This window comes from Sitophilus oryzae, unplaced genomic scaffold (genome assembly GCF_002938485.1).
Source record: "Sitophilus oryzae breed Bouriz unplaced genomic scaffold, Soryzae_2.0 scaffold_1368_pilon_pilon, whole genome shotgun sequence".
In the NCBI taxonomy this organism is placed as follows: domain Eukaryota; kingdom Metazoa; phylum Arthropoda; class Insecta; order Coleoptera; family Curculionidae; genus Sitophilus; species Sitophilus oryzae.
This window is the reverse complement of record NW_022146024.1, coordinates 994753-1011044: the sequence shown is the minus strand read 5'-3', so window position 1 is coordinate 1011044 and position 16292 is coordinate 994753.

Sequence of the window (16292 nt, the reverse complement as noted above, 5' to 3'; positions counted from 1 at the left end):
GTACTAATCGTAGGGCTTGCGGAAAAAAATATTTATAACTAAAGAGACTATGAGAAATTGCTGGTTAGGTTAGGTTGTCTGATAATCAAGATAACAATGACAGGAAACAAGAAACGACGCCTCAGTGAATTCATGTCAATTAATTAAATTAATTGCTTTTAAAGGGATAGTTTAAACATTAAAATATTATTATATCATTTTATCAGCAACATTTTGATAGTCTCAGCAGCGTTTTTTGTCTTTCGATGCTTTTCTAAAAATTCCTTTCTTCAAAAGAGAAAAAACGCTGCTAAGGCTATCAAAATGTTGATCTAATAACATTTTGACGTTTATACTATTACGTCAAAAGCAACTTTTTTCCAAAGCCTACCATGACTTCACTGAGGTGTCGTAGAAATGATGCCATCAAAAAAGTTTTGAAAATTTCAAATCAATTTTATTTTTTCCTGTCGGTACTTTTTAGAAAATCAAAAAACTAATTACAAATTCACATAGCGACTTTATTAGGGCTATCTGACAGTATTTTTAGATTTTCATATTCGCTGATAATTTGTGAAATATAGAGGCCAACTTAATTTTTTTTAAATACGGCCCTGCGTTTTTTATTTCAGGTTTTGATAGAACTCGGTCTCCTTAGTACAATGATATGCCGCACTTTATACTTTTTTGTATTTTGGGTACCTTAATAACAACAAAACTATTTAATTATTATTTAAAATAATGTCAAGCCCGACTCTGTTTTTTTAAATTATTTAATCTGATTATATCGCAACAATATTGATCAGCGCTAACTAACATTGAATAAGGAAAATCGAGCCAATTAAAAGATTCAAATAAATAATATCCAGGTCAGCAATTTAAAGATATTATTTTTAACTTTTTTTGTTGTTAATTTAAAATCTCAATGTACGATCTAGTAATATGCATAATATTAATCGTAGTTATTATAAATCAACTTCTACAAATTAGTTTCTAGTGCTCTACATGTTCGAACGGGTTACCACCCTCCCTATTGCACAAATTTATTTTTCGTTCAATTTTATTTATAGCTCTTTGAACATATCTTCTTCTTATACATTCGAATGCATTTCGTACTCTTTATTGTAAATGTTGAAATGTATTGATTTCACTTTTACAAATGACGTCATGTAATGGCTCCCCCTAGACGACAGGTCCAGGAACCTCGCTGGCCATTACTGCTCTCTCTGCCATTTCCAATCCATCTTCCGGGCAAGTGATTTGATTGTTTATATTATATTATATTTATATTATTTATTTTATATTATTTTTTAATAACGATGAATAGATTAAATATTTAAAAAAAGAGCCAGACTTGAAATTAATTTAAATAAATTGTGTTCAAATGTCCGAAACGAAAAATACTAAAATATTAAATGTGACATATCATTGTACTCAGGAGACCGAGTTCTTTCAAAACAGGAAATAAAAATGCAGTTCCGCATTAAAAAAAAATAAGTTGGCCTCTGTATCTCACAAATTATCAGTTAATTTAAAAATTTAAAAATACTGTCAGATAGCCTTAATAAAGTGGCTATGAGAATATGCAATTAGTTTTTTTAGTTTTTTAATTTTCTAAAAAATAACGACAAGACAAAATAAAATTGATTTTCAAAATATCCTGTTTTTTCAAAAAAATTCACAGTCCTTTACAAAGATGCAACCGGGGGGGCATTGAAAATGATGAATAAAAACGTAAAAATATGATTAGTGTTAATATGAGTATATTACATACATATGTTTAAATAACGAACTTAACAAAAAACAACAGATTTAAAGATTCACTGAAAAAGTAGTAATGTTAAAATTAAATAAAACATTATCAATAATAATTATGCGATCGCACCTATCCGTAAAACAAGTAAGCAAAAAAAAGAATTCTTACGGAAAGTTACACTTTACGATATAGTTTTTTAACTGTTAAAGGCAAACCCCATTTAAACACAAAACTTTTTAATACCTACTACTGTATCTAAAAGACTTTTTTTTAAATTACTAAATTCTTAGCCACGCTTCTGTTTTTCTTGGCTGTTGTGCGTCACGTCACAGATTAACAGGCCCACGTTTGCACCACAAGGCGATGCTGCAGACCACTAGGTAGAGAAATTTATGTTATACAACTTGTAGTCAATCTACACAAATATTATCAAAAGCTTTTTTTCTTATAAAATGTGTTCAGATTTTGTAAAAAGTATAAGTCAAAATCGCAAAACTTAAAATTGATGAGTTTCTTAGTTTTTAACTAATATAGTGGCGAATTACAAAAATTCCTTTTCAATGAAAATTAATCAGTTACATAAAATAATTTAATAAATTACTAGCTTTTTCCCGCGACTACGTTCTACGTTCGCGTTACACCTCGAATCGTTCATGCATTGATTTAAATGATTTTCTACTTCTTTATAGAGAGCTAGTGAGCATAGATGTTTTTTTATTTTTCATCTTTTTTTATTTATTAAGAGCACTAATACTCTCTTTATAGGTTATTTTTTATTCTTTGAAGGATAATTGAGGAAGATATATTTCGTTATGATGTCACTAAATAAACCCTTGTATATAATTTTATACTGTCTGGTTTATAATGTTATAGTATTGCATTTTCGTACAGCAAACTTTCATTCCCTATTCTACTCCCTAAGTGTATACATTTCATAAATTTGCTTTACCTTTGTGCCCATTTTTATGTGTATAATCCAGAGGTCACCAAGCTTTATATAAATTTTTACTAACTTTACCCATTTGGTTGATGAATTTCAAAAATTTCTTCTAATTCTTTTTGTAGGATTTCATTCTTCTAGACCAAATAGTAAGGAATTTTCATACAACAAACTGTTGATAATTTTACTCTCTAAGAGGATGAATTTCCTAAAATCGCTTTGTGTAGCTAATTCACTAATGTCGTTTAAACGAACCTTTGTGCTAATATTTATGTATGTAAAGCTGGCGGCATGAAAATCTCTAAAATATCTAAAAACGTAAAATATAATCTAACTGACACACCACTGACAAATAATTTATTTCTGGAGGTATTTTGTGTAGGTGTTTTTCAGGTATGTTTTAGTCTTTAGTCGTTTTACACAAAGAAATAGCCATTAAGCACTATAAAAATACTTCATAACAAATCTACACATATATACCTTTCATTTAAAAAAAGAATCAATATTGGTAAAGCGGTTTCGGCGGGATGGATGCAACAAAAAAACCCTTTGAGGTTTTATATATGTATGGATTAATTATTTTTCCAACATATTTTACTTTGCAAATTTTTATAAATATTCAGACTCGCTAATATCCCTAATATCGACTACTCCACCGTGTCCAGCCTGTTTAGCCAAACGTAGGCCGAGTCCTCTTCGGCGGCGTCGTGACCCTGGCCGAAGGAAGAGTCTTGAAGACATTCACCCGCGCATAGGAATAAGTTGACTGCGTAGCGTATTGCGTATTAATCGATTCTGAAACTTTCTATCTCGTGTATAACATGTTACGCAAGTTTATTATTTTAATCTCGATTTTAATAGATAAATGTGATAGATAAAAAACCAATCGGGAAAAATCCAAAACCTACCGTTATAGGAGGTATAAGATGATTAAACTTATATAATGACAACTACTTATCGGATAACAAATTAATTACTACTGTCAGCTAGTTCAGCTACTCTGTCTAGGTAGAATATACCTGGAGTACATACACCTACCTATGATGTATGTAGATTAAAGCTTATTTTGACGTTACCCCTCACTTCGGTGTCACAAGCTGAATTTTTCAGGGATGGAAGTACAGTACATGATATGGGGACCCTTATTCCGAAAGTAGTACAAAATTAGACCGGGTAAAAGGGCACTATCATCAAAAATCGATATATTAATACCACCGTATAGAGAAAACAAATATTATTTTTTGATCCAGTACACAAAGTCTTCGTAGGGAGTAATCTTTATAATTACTTACGAAAACATTTCCATTAGCGCTATAAAAAAAACTTTAAACATGAATAATCATCTAATCAGTGAAAATTTGGTTTAAAAATAGATTTTTTTAATATTTCATTTAACGAAAAACGAAGGCCTAAATGAAAAAAAGAAACAATTTAAAAGTTTCGCTTATGTCTTGACAAGGTATCAAAGCAAACCCCATATTTTTTGCTTTTAAACTAATAAAGATATATCAATAAACAATTAGCGATATAATGGTTTTTGCGCGCGCTGGCCGACTGCCGCCGCTGCGCCAAGATTTCCTATACCCTTGTATATATGACGTCATGGTGTGGCAAATGTAGCATTTTAATTCGATTTGGGCTCCCTTAACAGGAACATTTTCAATGTTAAAACTCAGCAATTCTTGAAAATTTTTAAACTCTCTTGATGGCATCAAGAGGTGGACATCCTAAAGCGCAACTTTGTCCCAATTTAACCATGTTCGTATCTATTACGGTTACCGAGATACTAATGCTCGTACCTCGAATTTGTAGCACCCTGTATACTCATTTTCACAAATAAAGTAAAAATATGCATTATTTATGCAATATTTAACTATTTAACACAAATCAACCTAGTTTAATGTCCAACTGTAATCCAAAATTATAGACAAAAATTATTCTCAAAAACATTTGTTCTCTTAAAACTACTAAAACATTGACGAAAGATTTGACGATCGTTAGTCTTTCAAGGGGAAAGCGAGAATACAAATACAATAAGGGTGAATTAATGGCATCTAGAATGAAATTCTCGAATAATGATCTTTGTCGAGCAACAATTGAAATCCGGCTAGGTAATTTGTCAGTTTGAGTGTTAAGCGTTAAAAATGAGGCGCGGCGAAAGGTAAAGTAAATGGGAGGAATATTTACAAAATCTTTCGAAAAGGTACTCCTTTTTGAAAAAAAAATTATTGTTCTTGAAAAAATGTTTCTGGCATTCTTAAACGATTTTTTATTATGCCTATTAGTTAGCAGTAAAGGCAGTAACAGTTAATATAGCAGTAACTGTTAATATTATTACAGTGACACTAGTTGCCTACATACTGTTACACTTAAAGAAGCTGTGTATTTACTTATTTACTTATACTGTTACACTTAAAGAAGCTGTGTATTTACTTATTTACTTATATAATTTAGAAGGTATAAAGTATAAAACTGATACAAAAAAATTTCAAACTTCCATTGCCTTAATTCTTATTTAACTTATACAACATAACATTTTAGTTGTATAACTGACAAGTATATAGTAAGTATAAACCTTTAAATAAAAAAATTAAGGGAGGTGTATAATGCTATCCATTTATTCATGCAAGGTAGACGGACAAAGGGCCCTAGGGTTGGGATCCTTGACAGTTCTGTTTGACGATTCATTTGACAGTGATGGGAATACCGGTTTCATATGAGTCGCGTTACAGTAGCGACCGCTCCAGAAAAATACCGCGACAAAATAACGCTATTTTGTAATCGAGGTTCCGACTTCCACAGTGTCGCGGTCATGGCTTATGCAGTATTTCTGGCATTAGTTACCTACTCGCAATCAGTGTTGTCAGGTTCTCAAAATTGTAGCAGCTGCTACAACCATTCGTGCCATGAACTTAGGTACAACTGATATTGGAGATGGAGAATTACCCTCTATAAAACCGTCCCAGCTACTGACTTTTGTCAAAGCTCTGGGACTGTATGATGATTAACACAGTGATTAACCCCCTTCCACTCATTTCTACATTCTACCACCTCAAAATACATTTTGCTGAGATTTATTGACTTTTCCACCACATTTTTTCACAAACTGCAACTACTCCCAACCTTGCCGTTATCTCTGTGCTCGTGTAAATTCATAAACAATTTCATAGACAAATTTGTATACAATACAGGATGACTAGAAGAATTTATGACAGTGGCAATACATTGGGTTTCAATTTTAGAAATTAAACTATTAAATAATATTCGCCATCATTCAGAGTGAAGAATTTTGATTTTTTCCAACAATAATTTAGATTTATATATTCTACTGATCCAGGTTATAACCGCTGCAATTTAAAGAAAAAAAATCACATTTGTAAGATAATAACATTTTTCTATCTTTTGTTCTTAAAATATGTTTGCTTTAAAAACTTAAACAATAAAAAAAATGACATAATTAGAATCATTATTCCATCATATATAAATACATATGCTAATTTTTTTTTATCTAGATGTATGTTTTTGTTTTTATCTACATATATTTCTTACTCATGGGAAAATTTAGAAGTAAAATGTTAATGTTCATGTCAGGTAATCATAAAATCATTCTTACGTTATTCCCGTATATGTTAGTAAAACGTAATTCTCTTTCTTGTTAGATTATATTACTTTAAATAGGATTTTATTTTTAATCAATTGAGAGGGGCTTTACAAGTTTCCGTTTTTTTTTCAATCATATTTTCTTCTTTATATATTCATATTTTTGTAAAAAGGTTTATTTACCTAACATATATTTATTATCAATCATATACTAAAATGCACTAACTAATTTATTTGAATTTAATAGAACGCCTATGGAGAGCGGTGTTTACTTTATAGAAAATGGCCCTATATTTTTTAAAATTTTCAATGCTGAGAAATACAAAAATATATTATATTGCAACATAATATATTTAATGTTAAAATCAAGAACAAAGTTTAAACCACTGTCAAAAAAATTCTCTATTGGTGACCGGTTTGGGCAATTCTAGCCATCATTAGACCTTAAAAATAGATATATACAATAAAACTTATATAAATGTCTAAAAGCAAATAACATTTTTATTTTATTTTATTTGCTTTTACGTTTCATCTTTCTAACAACGCTATTTTATACCATGCCTAGTACATACCAAAAATCGCTATTTCGAAAGTAACGTAGCGATGGGAGCACCAACGCCAATAGTAACCGACCAAATCGCGACAGGCGAAAACGGAACCCTAGAAGCGCTCCAGCGACTGCTGGAACGAAGTAAGTGGCTGCCGCGCCGCGCCGCCGAGGTGGAGCGTCGATAGTCAGTTACAGCAGGGACCAGTTACTTCTGTTCGCGACAGGGAACTAAAACTCCAGGAGCGCGACGGCTGGAGCGAAGTAGGTCGCCGCCGAGGTCGAGCGTCTATGGTCGCGTTCATCAGGACAAGTTGATCAGTGAGCGATGTGCCATCGATTGGTTGTTCTGCTGAACGCGCTTTTTAGCATCCCTTAGACAAGGAACTCTCTTTCCTTGTCTAAGGTCTATAAATCATAAGTAATGCATATAGTCTAAGTCATAAGTAAAGCATATTAAATTATTTTCACCCTTTTTTTGGCACAAATCGAGGGAATTAGTCAACCGAGAACAATAAACAAAATGGTTTGTTTTCGTTTTCCAAAACATTTTGTGACTTTTGGCGTATGTGACGTTTAATCCATCATGCATCGGTAGAGTAGCGTATTTTAAATCTGATGGAAAAAATGGCAACTGATCCCAGAGCACTCACAACTAATCGGCGCGTTCAGCAGAAAATTAGTGATCCCTGCGGTAGCGCTACGTCCTGATGAACGCGACCGATGCCCAGTTACAGCAGTTACTTCTGTTCGCAACAGGGAACTACAATTCAAGGAGCGCGACGGCTGGAGCGAACACGTACCGATCGAGATCGCGTGGCGCTACGTACATACCAGTTCCTGATGTTACTGTTGGCGACCGACGAAATCACGACGGCTGGAGCTAAACACGTCGCTATGCGGTTACTACGGTTCGAGCTAACTTCAAGAGCGATTATAAATAATTTATTTGCAAATTATAAATAATTTATAATTTTGTCGTCATTATGATCGTCGTTCTTCAGTAACGACAGAGCGCGACACGACGTTACAAAAAAATACCGCTCCAAAATCGCGTTACTCAAATACCGACACATCACTATTTGACACATTTGAATTAGATTTGAAATGTTGTGAATTTGTCAGTCTTTACTGAGCTTATTTTATGTTATTTATTCTACTACTGATAGTTGTTTAAAGATAGTAAATATAAAAAGAATTGGAGCAGAACTTAAATTAACAGTGACGCTATTGCGATTTATCTAAAAAAACTCTAAAATAATTGGTTGTATAGAGTGCGGTGGTCAAAAATCGAGGAAAATAATGGAATAACTTTTCGCTAGTAAGTGACTATATAATATACATACCTGTAGTAAACCTATATCATTTATGAGATTCACTTAAAATTAAGTAATTATGTATTTTTTTCTTGTATTTTGCTTTTATTTACTACTTGTAAAAGATTAGATGTCAAAGAATTTATTTAAGTTAATTTGATTTACCTGCTTTAGCAGCGTATCGGATGTTTGTGTTAATAAATATTTATTATAACTTATCAATTTTTATTAGAATTGCATATTTTTATAACATTTTTAATAAATATCAACATTTATTGACACTTTTTGGGGTCGTCCCAAATTTGAAGACAGTTTTAATATCATATATGTCTTACGACCGAGAAAAACCAAAGATTTCACCTTGAATTCAAGGAAATTCTTAGAAAAGACTCAGAAAATCTGTTTCTCGGCTTCAGTCTACTGAGGTATTTGTTGAGGAGATCCGAAGATTGTTTTTACTTAAACAAAAACAATCTTCGGATTGTCAAGGGGTTTCTAACAGGACACTGTCTCCTCAACGAACACCTCAGTAGGCTGAAGCTGAGAAACAACGGCGAATGCAGATTCTGTTGGGAAAACAACAGAAACACCAGAACACCTTATCACTGAGTGAGCTTTGGTAGGGCTGATGTCGAGGATGGAGAGCTGGCCTCCGTAGAGCCATCTCAGATAATGACTTTTGTTAAAGCCCTGAGACTGTATGATGAGTTATAGCTCGTTATAACTCAAGAAAAGGGAACACAATAGATCTGTAAGATCGCGGTGATTAACTCCCCTCCTAAACATTCTACATCATAAATGTTTGGCTATTTGCCTGATCTTTTCTGATGTTTCTCTTACATATGGAATTTTGAAGAGAAGATAATCTTTTAGCCTCAATTGAATTTTAAAATGCCATCCAATTATTTAATAACGTATTATAAAGTACTACAAAATCGGTCGATTATTGTTTCGATGGACCTCGTAAATCTTCTCCCTGCATCGGCGAATTTAGAACGTCGAGCCGACGACGTCTAATTATTTCAGCTGGTCGTCGTTTTCGGATCAAATGTTCTACCGCTTAACCCTTGTCCGGTATTTGTCACTGTCTCGCAGGAGCCTTTTCTTCAACGCGATGCCAAATTGCTGCAATTTTCTAATGATATACGCTTTCCATTACGTAAAATTTTTATTCCCCAGGGTAGGGGGTCTACGGCACCTCCATTATAAGAGAATAAAACTCAGTTTTGTTGACTGGCCAACAAATCTCGAAATGTGCCTATTTATGCTATAATTTATAATTATATTTGTTTTGCTACCACAGCAATTATTTTAGTATACTTGAGAATTTCTTTTCAGAGAAATAATTTCTTTCACACACCTATAGATACACATCTGAAGTACCTAAATCTTTTCCATAGTGCATTATCAAGCATTTTTGATATAATGATGGTTATTTCTGATACTTTCAGAACGGACAGAAACCTATAAAATGACAAAGTAATAACGGAAACAAAAAAGCAATGTCATGGATCGAAAAATTTTGGTAAATACGACCACTTCTATAACAGGGTACCAAAAGAAAAAAGAGCACAACAAGGCATCTCAATTCTAACCGCAAAATACCTGAGAAGGCATATAACATCATGGCAACTAGTAAATGAAAGATTAATTAAAATAAATCTGACAATTCGTGGGACAAAAATGCATAATAATATATAATAAACAACAATTGGAGTATACCGTTCTGGCAACTGTTACTTTTGGGTCGGCATTTACATGTGTGGAAGTAAATCGCATAGGGATCTTATTAAGTCGGAGTGAGAGAAATGCGACCGACCGATGCGACGCGCGACGGTGTGCTGTTGCGGCGTTGCCGATACGCCTTTCCCTATCAGGTAAAGTAAAATCACGATCGCTAACCGCTTATTTTTAAAAGACTTTTTTTTCAAGAGATAACTAGATTAAATCATTAGACATGTGTCTGAGCATCTGTAATGGAATTATAAGGATATCGTTAGGGTATCATTTTTTTTTATAACGAGAAAACGTCAGTAATCGCGATAATTTGAAAACTCAACTTTTTAACACATAATAGGCCATAACTCAAGAACCACTTTAGATATTGAAACTTTTTTTTATTTTCAAGATCGGATATTTTACAATATGTTTACATAAGAAAAATTCGATAAGTTTGTTTTTTCCATTAAAAAGTTGTAAACAATCCATCCATTTACTTTTAGAGCAAATCAATTTTCAGCAATCGTGTAATTTTTTTATTGATAAAGATTTTCACATACTGTCTACAAAGAAAATACAGCAGAAATATTAACAAAGTTCTTGAAAAAACTACAATCTATTATTTCTAATAGATTTCGAGATATCGATTTTTGAATTCAGAGTTCTAATAGCGCGACCACTATCGAACACCCACTCAATTTCACTTATTTTTACCAAAAATGCAAGCGTTTCTAGCTTGCACTTAAAAACATTCAAGCTATAGGGAAAATTACAACGACTCGTTAATAAATAAACAAATTAAGTATCGCGAGACGTAATTAAATCGTAAAGCTGAACGCATGACGTACACCTTTCCCTAGAACTTTAAGTACTGACAGAGTTATTGATTGGGTCGACAGGTCAACTGCGACAAATCTGCTATATCCCCTTCCACGTCTCTTAGCGATGTGCACAGTTTCTCGGTTTATTTCATACGTTTGGCAACGTGTTTACTGTCCTCTCTTTGTTCAGTACATTATAAACGCATTTTACTCTTCTTACATACGGAAATCTCGACCCAAGACTAACCTTTGCCAGCCCTTAGTATGCGGTAAATGATGACAGCAGAGAGAACTAAAAGAATAACTTTTTTGAAAGCTTGCACCAGTCGGCCAATCTCGAGAAATAATATTGGAAGATCTAAATAGAAAAACTTGTTCGCTGAACCAAATACCAAAGACAAAGTCCCACACCGCATAATCCATAAATTTACGTTACCTAAAACCATAATAGATTGCCTAATATTATTAAGTCAGAACACCACACTTAAATTTTATGATGTTAGAGTTTATAGAAGCGCAACATGTGGCAGTGATCATTACCTATTAAACGCAAAAATAGGATTTCCCATCAAACAAACTACAACAAAACATACAAAACAACTAGATCTATACGATAAAATAAACCAAACGAGATACAACATAGATAGCTTAGAACATGAAAGCACCAAAAACTATATGCAGAAAGGCTCAATCAAAAGCTTAAAAAGACTTTGAAAATAGCAATGACCATTACAACCACATAAAGAAATACTTAAAGGAAGGTGTAAATGAAGCCTTGGGTACATACGGACGGATAATGCAAGGGAAACCGTATTGATAGGACGAGAACATTGCGAAAGATATTAGGGAAAAAGGGTATTAAACTAAAGATTCTTAACAACACAAAAACAAGATGATAAAACGCTGTTTAAAGAAGCACAAGCAAACATCATGAAAATGATCACACAAAAAAGAATGAATTCAAACACAACACAATCCAAACATACCTTGGAGAAGGAAAAGCATTTAGAGCTGGTGACAAATACTTCAGTAATCTGCAAGAAGACCGAGACGAATTTAAAGAACATATATGAAATAACACAAACATATCAATTTCCACCTCATCAATTAGGATATCTATAAAAGAAGTAAAGGATGTATGCAACGGATTAAAAAACAGAAAAGCCGCTGGCCCTGGTAACATTCCAGCAGAATTAAAGTTTGAAATACACAAATTATACGAACACCTAGCAGAACCTTAAAGAAGTAGTTTGTATCAGTACCAGAAAGATCCCAGAAGAATGGAAAGAATCATATCTTACCCCAATACATTATATTGAAAGATCCTTAAGGCCAGAATAGAACACGACTTCGCTGACTACGAAGCTGAAGAACAAACTGGATTTCGGGCAGGAAGATTATCTGTCGACCACCTCTTTTGTGTCACACAAATCCTGGAAAAAATGTCATCTCTTAATAAGTAAGTCCATCTACTATTCGTTGACCTAAAAAAAGCGTACGATAGCGCCCCGCTTATTAAACTGTGGGAGGTACTGGAGGCAATAAAAATTAATGCTACAATAATTAAAGCCGTTATAGAAATCTATAAAAACTCCCATATAAGAATAAAAACTCAGTCTCCAGTGGGTTAACAACGTCAACAGTGTTTGTAGACGTATCTGCTTAAAAAAAAGCTAAAGTGTTCTCGAATAGTTGCATTTAGTTTTTTTTTTTCTTTTTTCTTCATTTTTTTGTCCGTTAGGCAACCCAACAAACATTTGAAGTTAAAATTACGTTAAATTAACCACCTGGACTATTATTGACCAACTGCAAGTTGGTCGAAATTTCCAAGAATTGACGTTAAAATTCCCAAAGTTGGGAATAAAAATAAAGTAATTTGGAAGTTAAAAACAGGTTAACAGGTTATAATGGTTATAATGTCTTGTATAAAATATGGGCTATGAAGTCAAAAATAACCGCCCTGAGGTCATAACATGGTAAAATAGAGGTCAATTTTACTAAAAAATAGTCCTAGTTTATACTACCTACATTTTAACATGGGAAAGAAAGAGAAAGAATAAGGTAAAATATTTTTCTTTTTAATATGTGTATGTAAATGAATTTCCCAATAATGAGCCAGGCAAACAAACAAGTGTAGTAATAACTGGCATGGCCGTTTGAACATTAATCCAATATGGATGAAATACCTACATATATGCACTTCCTAGTAAATGTAAATAATGTTATTGGTTAGAAGTGGATTACTGGATTTGAAAGATAATTATGTCTGCGAAGAAAATTTTTCTGTGAGATGTAAATATGATAGGCCCTAAAAAATTATGCGCCATTAAAATTTTATGTATTTTTAACAATTAATTTTAGAATAAATCGTTACTTTCAAGGTTCTAACCTAACTTTTTTTCAGCTAACTTCCTTGGTACACTTTTAAAGTTCTTAATTAGTTAATTTAACTTGTGGTAGGTAGTATTATTCATAAATGTCTGTTTATTTTTCTCAATAGTTTAGAACAATATCACAAAAAAATATTTTTTAAAAACAAATTGGATAAGAAAATGGCCGCTAATGGTGCTTTTAACTATTCGTCGATGAAGTTAGGTTTTTCATAATTTTAAAACCTTAAAGTCCGCTTTCTTTTTGTGAGGTTAAGATTTTTTTAAATTAATAACCTCAAAGGTCAAGATTTCTTGCTTAAGCTATTTTTCCTTCGAGGTGCAAGTTAAAAAATGTGCTATATTAGATCGAAGCTCATTTCTCGAAGGCCTGACTTTTGGAGTATCGCCGGCAAAACAAAAAACTTTTATTTTCTTTGAGTGACAGTTGACAATGATATTTTATGCTAAGTTCTAAGTTCGGTCAGGGGGGTGACAGTGAAATAGGAAAATTGAAAACAGTCATTAGTGTCATTCCTGTCATTCTCCTCACGACAAGTATGGCCGCCGAGACAAGGACAGCATTGTTTCTGTCTAACTATTGTCTAACTTTACAGCAGTTTAGAATTGACAGATTTCAGAGACAACTTCAGATTTGTTCTAGAACAAATCTACAAATATATTCGACGCCATTTTAATTCAGTCCGTTTAGTTTCGTTTTGGAAGTTCAATTTAATATTTCGGCTAAAATTTATAAATATAAAGGTAATAAAGTATATAAAATATATATTACATGAAGAATCCTCCAGAAAATGACGTTTCTGCAGTAGTAGGTATGTCCCATGTACCTATATGAAAAATAGGTAGTAAATAAACACTGTTTTTACATTTTTTAGATGCAAGAAAATGCTGTTATAATCTCTTTGATTAGCGATTTTTTTGAAAATGGAAACAATTTACTGCAAGGTAAGACCGTTTTTAACTATAGCCTATATTAATTATCCTATAGATCTATAAGATACATAGTAGATGATAAATTTGTTCTTTATATACCTATTTATCTTTATTTTAAAATGTGTAGAACTAGTATATTTATATTTTATATTCATATTTTTACATTGTTAGTTTTGGTTTAAAAAATCTGTTTTTCTGTTTTCAGGTTTTTGTGTAAAGCTCCCGTTTTCATGTTCCTGTGTCCGTTTTCTGTCCTTGAAGTCTGCGAATACGTGTGTTTATTTACAAATTACTGTAAGTCATGCTTATACCTTAACTAGTTTACGTTAAAAGCGCATATAATTAACTAATTGATATTGAAACAATACAATCCTCTATATTTTTATATTTATTTAGTCACGTTGTTCCATATTTCAAATAAAAATATGTGAATAAATTGTTTTTTGGTTTTATTTATGATAAGAAAATATACAAAATACATTTGAACTAAAAGAGGGACCGCCATTGAATAACCGGAAAAGGAAATGAAAATTAAGCCATCATGTCAACCTGTAAATTGGAAAATTAGTTCTCCAGACGACAACGAAGGCTTTCGATGGCGAATCGTCTTTCCACATATTCATATAACTTTATATACTCAGCCTAATCTCTAAAAAGTGAAGCCCAAAAGTGAAAGAGAAATATGGAATTCTGCATAAGTCTATTTCACCCGGATATTCATTTAACTGCGCATGCCTTACCTGAAGAAGTTTTCATTGGTCGATGTTTTTAAAGGGAAGTGGTTGACTGACATTTCACCTAACCTTCAATTTTATTTATATTTTTATTATTTATAACACATTATCATGGGAGTTGGAAAAATATCAAAAAATAGTTGGAAACAATAAACTAAACAAAATCACTATTTTACGCGCACAAATAATAAGTAATCCAAACAGAACTAAAACAACAATCAATCGGAGTTTGGCGCAATCGCAGTTTAATCGGTATCCGGGTGAAATAGACTTATGCAGCATTAATATGGAGCTGAGTTATGTTGTCTTTTTCTTACGGCACGGAAACAGCACACGGGGTTAAATAGGGAACACTGAGCATATATAGTTATATGTATATGTTTAACACAGAGTTGACACTTCTTTCTAGTTAATTATTTTATGAGTTCGGTAATTACATCTTCGAGCAATCCGATTAACTTTTCACAGTAATCATGTGTCCTAAAATGAGAATATTTATTGAGAGTCACGTGACATGTCAAATTTTTATCTTTTTGCTAGCCGATGCAATTACCGAACTGGCCTAAACTAGGACACTAACTAACTAGAAAACCAAATTAGTTTTGTTTGCTTATTATTTGTAAAAGTTTTGTGTTTTGGGATTGTAAGTGTTATTATAGAGGACTTTTTGTTTTTATTGCACATAATGGACACGTTGAAGATTGTGTCGGTAATAAAAAAGAAACGCATTGAATATTCTTTCGTTCCCCACCAGTGGGAACAAGGTAATGTGCTATGACGTAAAAATCCCTATTTTAACTATTTTAAACGGAAATCACCCCGAGGAAATTAAAAAAGGTAATTTTTAACCTGCCGTATGTCTGACTTTCTTCCAAGTCAAAAAACTAAGTTACTTTTACCTTTGAAGCATAATAGCGACTTATGAGGTCGAAATAAATTAACTTTTCAACCTAATTTGAACTCCTTCAAATAAGGTCCTATTTAAAGTTATTAACAACTAAATTTTAACTAGAAAACCAAACAATGCCTTGACAATGACCCCCGAGACAAATTTGAGGTTATAATAAAGTAACATTTGACCTACTTTAAGTTCCTGTAGTCTTAATGCCCTCAATAGGTTATCAGTAACTAGATTTTAACAATGCCAGCTAACTCCAACGTTGCTACTTTTCCAAGGCATAATTTTAGGTTATTATTAACTAGTTTACGACCTCATTTTTAGATTTCTCGCACTTTATTCCCTACAAGAAATTTATTAAGTTAAATATAAGTAAAATTCAACCAAATAGTGGTTAATTTTCCGTGGTAAATGGTTTTTTCTTCTTCCTATGCTACTTGGAAAATTTGTTTATTAGTAAACCACTGCTGACAATTAGTATCCGTTGGATTAACGCAGCAGTGTTTACAAAACATAACTATTTTATTCTGTAGATTTTCTTACAGTGACGAAATACCCATAAGACTTTTTGGGAGAGATAAAAAAGCTAATTCGAAACGTTATAATAGCAAATAAAAACTGATCTATTAACTTAAGAAATACCCAAAGACATTCCATTA